The sequence below is a fragment of the Phascolarctos cinereus genome, unplaced genomic scaffold (assembly GCF_003287225.1).
Source record: "Phascolarctos cinereus isolate Bilbo 61053 unplaced genomic scaffold, phaCin_HiC Scaffold_9;HRSCAF=440, whole genome shotgun sequence".
Classification (NCBI taxonomy): Eukaryota; Metazoa; Chordata; class Mammalia; order Diprotodontia; family Phascolarctidae; genus Phascolarctos; species Phascolarctos cinereus.
In genome coordinates this window covers 141,291,432-141,299,443 of record NW_027556402.1, presented here as the reverse complement: position 1 = coordinate 141,299,443, position 8,012 = coordinate 141,291,432, and the positions used below count along the sequence as shown (strand labels likewise).

At 36.4% G+C, this 8,012-nt stretch overlaps 1 pseudogene; it reads left to right on the top strand.

Annotated features, from left to right (window-relative positions):
* The first annotated feature begins 3,512 nt into the window (after positions 1-3,512).
* LOC110217459 (large ribosomal subunit protein eL18 pseudogene) lies at positions 3,513-4,039 on the top strand (annotated as a pseudogene).
* Positions 4,040-8,012: the final 3,973 nt, after the last annotated feature.

Below are 8,012 nucleotides of genomic sequence, written 5' to 3'. Positions count from 1 at the left end.
GGAAGTGGTAATCAGAAGCAAAACACTTCTGATGAGGGACAGGGTGAAAGAAGAGAGAGAGAATAGAATAAATGGGGGGGGGAGAATAGAATGAAGGGAAGTACAGGTAGCAATAGTAACTGAAAAAAAATTGAAGCAAGTTGCTCTGATAACGACCTCATTTCTCTAACATATAGAGGACTGTATCAAATTTGTATGAATAAGAGTCATTCCTCAATTGGGAAATGATAACAATGTATAATCAGTTTTCAGATGAAGTATTTAAAGCTATCTATAGCCATAGGAAATATATTCTAACTCACTATTGATTGGAGAAATGTAAGTTAAAACAATTCTGAGGTAATATCTTATACCTATTAGATTAGATAGTATGACAGAAAAAGTAAATGATGAATATTGGAGGGGATGTGGGAAAAATGAGACATTAATGTCCTGTTGTCAGAGTTGTGAATTTGAATTGAGTAAATCATTCTATACAGCAATTTGGAACTATGCCCAAATGACTACAAAACCATGCATACCCTTTGACATAGTGATACCACTACTAGTTCTGTAACCCAAAAGAGATAAAAAACAAAAAGGAAAAGGACCTATATATACAAACACACACATATGTATACATATACATGTGTATATATATACTCATATATTTTATGTATATGTATACATATATTTGTATGTATATATCTCATACATATATATTTATATACATATATATGTATACATATATGTGTATATATATACATATATGTACATATATATGTGTATATATATACATATATACACATATATATGTATATCAGATCTTTTATTGGGGTAGAGTATTAGAAATTGAGGGGATCCACAGCAATTGGGAAATGGCTGAATAAGTTGTGGCATATGATTATAATGGAATATTATTTTCCTATAAGAAATTATAAGGAGGATGCTGTCAGAAAAAACAAGAAAGACATGGGTTGATGTAAAGTGAAATGTACTGGGTACAAAGTAACAGCAATATTGTAAGATGATCAGCTGTGAGTGACTTAGCTATTCTCATTAATACAATGATCCATGACAACTCTGGAGGACTTAGGATGAAAAATGCTGTCCATCCCCAGAGAAAGAATTGATGGTGTCTGAACACAGAGGAAGCAACTTTTTTTCCATTTTCTTTATTTTTATTGTGTTTTTTTGTCTATGTTTTCGTTCACTACATGATGGATATGTTTTGCATGACTACACATATATGACCTGTATGGAATTGCTTGCCTTCTCAATGGAGAGAGGGTTAGGAGAAGAGGGGAGAGAGTTGGGAACTCAAAACTTTAAATACTAATGTTAAAACAATTTTAAAAAAAGAAATTAGAATTGGACAAGGGGAAGCTAATGAATCCATGGGACATCAATAAACTATGAAACAAAGTGAAAAGAATGAAAAACTTAAAAATTATATCATTATGAAAAAATGACCAGAAAAATAGATTGAGGAAACATTTTTAAAAATTTGATATTTTATTTATTGATTCCTTTTTCATTCTTCTGATTGTTTTAAATATTTTTTCCGTACTCTCCTCATTTAAAATATAAATTCTTCCAATGGGTTGAATATTAAATCAACACCATTTAAATATTAATTTTCTTTATTTAATTACTTTCTTCTGTTGGAGATAGAAGCCAATTTATTGTAGGTAGTCAAGGGGGAAGGGGAGTAAAAAAATGAAGAGAGAAGAAAGAAGAGAGACCAGGAAAAAAAAAAGAATGAGAATTGTCATTTAGTTGTTTTCAGTCATGTCTGACTCTTCATGACTTCTTTTGGGGTTTTCTTGGCAAAGATTTGTCATTTCCTTCTCCAACTCATTTTATAGATGATCAAACTGAAGCAAACAGTGTTAAGTGACTTGTTCAGTATCACACACAGCTAGTAAATTTCTGAGGCTGGATTTGAACTCAAGTCTTCCTGACTCTAGGCCCAGTTCTCTAGCTGCTCTACCACCTAGCTACTATACTTACATACATGCATACACATATGAATATATTCTAATGCAAACCACATTCATGTATATCTATACATGCATACACACATGTATGTATATATATGCATGTGTATAATACACATATACACACATATACAATATGTGTATATGCAAACATTTGCATGTGTACTTTCTTATTACTCAGCTTTGCATTTAAAGCTTTCCAAAATTTTTCTTCCACCTACCTTTTCTAGTCCTTTTTCAGATTTTTACCCTCGATTGACACTTGTTCATAGCCTCGATACCTACCTAGCAAGATGCTTCTTATACATGGCGTTCCCATCTCCCTACTATATACATATTCACAAACGGTTCCCCCAAGTTTGGGATGCACTCCCTTCTTATTTTAATCTTTTGAAATCTGTGTATTCATTCAACTAACGGGGCTGGAACTTGGTTGATCCTGTTCCCCAAGTTTTTAGTTTTCTCTCCCTTTTGAGATTACTTGATACAACTTTTTTTTAATGAATTCATCCTCAGTAAAATGTTTTTGTTTTGTTTTGTTTTTTGGGGGGTAGGCAATGGGGTTAAGTGACTTGCCCAGGGTCACACAGCTAGTAAGTGTTATGTGTCTGAGACCAGATTTGAACTCAGGTCCTCCTGAATCCAGGGTCGGTGCTCTATCCACTGCGCCACCTAGCTACCCCGGGTAAAATGTAAGCTTCTTGAAAGAAAGGTGTGTTTCCTCTTGACTTCCTGGCTTCATCATATTTCCTTGCATGTACTAGGCACCTAAGAAAAATATTTGATGAAGTGATCTAAACTTTTCGAAAAAAGAACTAACAATGAAAATATGAAACATCCTATATTTGTAAGAAATATAACAGGAAAATCAGGGCAGCCCCCAATTTCTTAAATTGGGACTGATTGACACGTTAACATAAAGGTGGGTCAGAATCATAACCTATATTATACAAAGTCTGCCTGCAGAACTTTCCTCCATCCCTCTTCCCTCATCCCCTCTTCCCTTCTCTCTCTTCATCCCCTCTGTGTGTACACACACACACACACAGATGCGCACACACACACACACACACACACATACACACACACATATACATACACACATATTTATAGAACTTAGAGGAAAATACAGAGAGCATTGCTAATTCTGACTTTCTATATTTCATTCATATAAATGATAATTCTAATGAGAGGGAACCATCCTGCCTCAGAAAGTCTTGGTTGGTGGTCAAGAAATTTCTAGTTTCACTGAAATATCTAGAACATTGGAAAGTCACTGAAGCTCTCTAGGACTCTGCTTTCTCTATTATAAAGTGAGACGGGTTAATGACATATTTTCCAAGGTCACTTCCATTTCAAAACCATGTGGGTAGACAGTTGCCTATACACAATGATTTCAGGGATCCTGCAGAAAGTTACCACCAAAATACACATTTTTCAATGATATTTCTGATGGCTGACATTTTACTATTATTGATTACCTTTCGGTTCTTCTTGTTGCTTGTTTTAAACATTTCTTCTAGCCTGGTTGGGGCGGGGTTCAGTAGGGCTTCAGCACGGAAGTCAACATCCGCCATAACAAGTACCGGAAAGTCCGGGGCAAGGAGACCAAGAGCCAGGACATCTACCTGCGACCGCTGGTGAAGCTCTGCCTATTCCTGGCCGGTAGAACCAACTCGACTTTCAACAAGGTTGTCCTGAAAAGGCTGTTCATGAGCGGGACCAACTGGCCCCCTCTGTCTCTGTCTCGAATGATTAGGAAAATGAAGCTGCCAGGACGGGAGAACAAGACGGCTGTGGTCGTTGGGACCGTGACAGATGATATGAGGATCCAGGATGTCCCCAAGTTGAAGGTGTGTGCCCTTCGTGTTACTAGCAATGCCCGGAATCGCATCCTCAAGGCTGGTGGGAAGATCCTTACCTTTGACCAGCTGGCCATGAGCTCACCCAAGGGACGGGGCACTGTCTTGCTCTCTGATCCTCGGAAGGGCCATGAGGTATACAGGCATTTTGGGAAGGCACCGTGCACTCCCCACAGCCACACCAAACCATATATGTGATCCAAGGGTCGAAAGGTAAGGCGTGCCAGGGGCTGCCGTGCCAGCTGAGGGTACAAAAACTAACTCCCTTCCTCCTTCTCATATTAAAGATTTTTGGACAACAGCAACAACAACAAAAACATTTCTTCTATGTTGATACAAAATACAAAATTAATAAGGAAATTGAGGGGGAAAAATGACATTTGCTTCACATAGTTTGATTTTTTGCAAAAATTAATTTCAGGCTAAGTCTGTTACCATTATAGCACTATTTAAGCACCCAGAATTTCCACTATCATGAAAGGATTTCTCACACAAAGGGTAGGTAAATACCAGATATATTTATTCTTGAGATTACTAGTCAAGTGATTATTGAGGGGAGGTTAAGCTTGATGAATAGCGATTTTAAGAGGATATATTGCCTATTTTTTCCCTAAAAAAATAATTAATTAATTAATTAAAATATCAAGAAAAGGGAAAAAAAGTCTCTATACTCAAATTCCTACATGAGGGGACTAACTAAAAGCATAAGACTGAAAATACTAACTCCACCCCCTAAAAAAAAAGACAACTTCAATATAGCAAATTATTTCTCTAGTTTATATGTCTTAAACATTAGATGGAAAGGGCAAGAGATGTGGGACAAAAGTGAGAAAAGAGCTAAGCTGAGCAATAGCTAAACTCTTCACCGTTCCTTTGTCCATCAAGCAGCAATTACCTTTCAGTAGTACTTATTCCTTCACTTCAAACATACTTCAAACATGGACCTGCTAGGGAAACATGTAAAGAGAAAACACGAACACCCAAGAAAAGGGATAAAAATAAACAAAAAAACAAAAACAACAACAAAAAAAACTATAGGAGGAAGATAGAAGGCAGGATTGGCAGTGGTTTAAGGTAAGATGCTTCCTTTCTTATTTGATTGGTGAGAATGATGTAAAAACTGTCATTCTCAAGGCATTCGAGGCTATTGAACTGGCAGGGTTTCTGCATAATTTACCATTTTAATTTTGTGGTTGATTCTCTTCAGTTTCATTGATGATTAGAAGCAGTGAATTCAACTTGTATAGCTTCAAGATGGTTTCTAGTCAGAAATCTGTCATAACAATGTGGTATTTTGTTGGCCATGGAGGTGTAATATACTGTCTATCTTCAAATCAATTAAACAAATATTTTAAAAAGTGTCTACCATATGCAGGTACGGGGATTTAAAGTTAAAAAAAAATATGATAAGCAGTCCCAATACTAAAAGTTGTAACATTCTGGGGTATAGAGGCCGATTTTTGGCCAAGAAAGTAATTTTCATATTACCCAGTAGAAGATAAATATGTTTAAGAGTTAACTGAAATCCAAGATAAGGAAGATGTCAAGAGAGATCCCAGCTCTCCTAAAAGACTTCAATTAACCAACTTCAGATCAAGTATTTGATATGACGGTAGGGCCTCCATTTATAATCCAAAGATGTGAGTTTGACCACCTGCTTTGACATATAGTCATGTTGTGACATTAATCAACCCATCCCATGTCTTCTTTCATACTTTCAGATGTATCATCATATAGCAATATGCAGACTCCCTAACTCACAGGGTATTAAGAAAATTTTTTTTTTGTAAATCATCAAGTGACATAATTTCCCCCCTATCAATCTACAAATACATGTATGAATCAATGAATGAATGAATGGATGGAGGAATTAATATGGTCTTAATGGGAATGCATGCTCAGAAATTTTTTACAAGAACAGATTCACAATTAAAAATATTTTGAATTCACTAATTTAGAGACAAGAGTTATATAGTACTTATTGAGAAGGCTAGTTTCTATTCTTATCTATCCCTTCTGTGATCTTGAACAAGTCTCGTGAACTCTGAGATTATAATTTCTAAATCTTAAAATTGCTCAATCAAATGATGTTTCATTAAGTACCTACTTTGTAAAAGACACTGTGCTAGGCCCTAGGGATGTAAAATAGCATGCTGCTGGCCTTTATCAACTTCCAATTTAATAGTAGGATATACAAAATTCAAGTATGTTAAAATGTGAAAAACACAAAAGTACACTCTTTAAAAAAATACCAAATTTCAATAACACCTCCATTTCCAAATAGAAAGGAGGGGTAAGATGAAAAAGAGAGAGAGAATAGGAGAGGAAGACAGAGGGACCAAGGGAGAGTCCTCATAGAACATCTGTGGTTGGTGGATATACAATTGATAGAGTGTCAGCAAAGGAGATGGAAAAGGAGCAGTTGAGCAGGCAAGATGATATCTAAGAAAGAGGTGTCATGAAAACCTCAAGGTAAGGGAGTATGCAGGAGAAGATAGTCAAATGTCAAATTTTGCAGATGTGAAAAAGGATGCGGCTCATGAATAGGGCATTGGATGTGACAATTACGAGATGCTTTCCTTGATAACTTTGGAGAAGGTGGTTTCAGTGAAATAATTAAGGTTAAAAGACAGAGTGAATAGGTATTAGAAGAATGACAGGAGAGGTAGTAGAGCCATTAGTTATAAATTTAGCTGAAATTAGGAGGAAAGATATAGGACAATACTTAATGGGCATGGTAAGATTACATTCTAATAAATAATGCAAATTTTGTTTTTGTTGTTGTTTTGTTTTGTTTCTGATTGGGGAAACTTGTATATATTTGCAGGTAGCAAGAGATCATAGTATAAGGATAAAATGGAGGCTAGAGAGTAGAGAAAATGGTAGAGACAATATTCTAAGGAAGTTTAGAAATGATAGAATCCAGGGTACATGTAGAGAGGTTATCCTTGGCAATCATAAAGGGCAATTCATCATTACAAGTTGTCATAAAGGAGGAGATAGTAAGGAATAATGTCAGAGTGATATGAGATGAGAAAAAGAAGAGAGTAGGCTGATTTCAGTGAATGCCCTTAACTTTCTAAGCAGTATGAAGTAAAGCTCTCAGAAGAGAGGGATAGAAGGAAGGGTTTGGCATGAGAGGCTGAAAAGGGTATGTAAAGTTTTGGAACAGTGTCTAAGGTGAGTGGGAAAGGAATCTTTTTTAATTTTTATTTTATTTAACATGTGTTTTGATAACTTTGGTTTACAAATTTTCTCCCTTCCTCCCTCCTCATCCACCTTCATTGAAAAGGCAAGCATTTCAATACAGGTTTTAGATGTGTAGTCATGTAAAACACTTCCATAGTAGTGACGTTGTGAAAAACTGAGTGTATTTGCCTTCATCCTATTCTACCCCCCATTTATTCTATTCCCTCTTTTGATCCTGTCCCTCCTCAAAAGTGTTTGCTTCTGATTGTCCCCCTCCCTCAATCTGCCCTCCCCTCTATCATCCCCCTGCTGTCTTGTCTCCTTTCCCCCTTATTTTCCTGTAGGGTAAGATAGATTTCCATACCCCATTGTATATATTATTCCCTCCTTAAATCAAATCCTATGAGAATAAGATTTACTCATTCCCTCTCACCTTCCCCCACTTCCCCTCCACTGTAAAAGCCTTTTCTTGTCTGTTTCATGTGAGATAATTTTCCCCATTCTACTTCTCCCTTTCTCTTTCTCCCAGTATAATCCTCTCTCACCCCCTACTTTTATTTCCCAGATATCACCCCTTCATCTTCAGTTCGCCCTCTCTCTCTCTCTCTCTCTCTCTCTCTCTCTCTCTCTCTATCTATCATACATATAATTTTTCCCTCCCACTACCCTAATACTAACAAAGGAATCATGAGCTGCAAATAACTTTCCATGCAATAATGTACCTTAGTAAGTTTCTTGTGATTTCTCTTTCCTGTTTACCTCTTCCATGTTTCACTTGAGTCTTGTATTTGAAAGTCAAATTTTATATGCAGCTCTGGTCTTTGCCTCAAAAATGCTTGAAAGTCCCCTGTTTCATTGAACGACCATTTTTCATCCTGAAGGATTATACTCAATTTTGCTGGGTAGGTGATTCTTGGTTGTTATCCTATCCCCTTTGCCTTCTGGAATATCATACTCCATGCCCTCTGGTCCCTTAATGTAG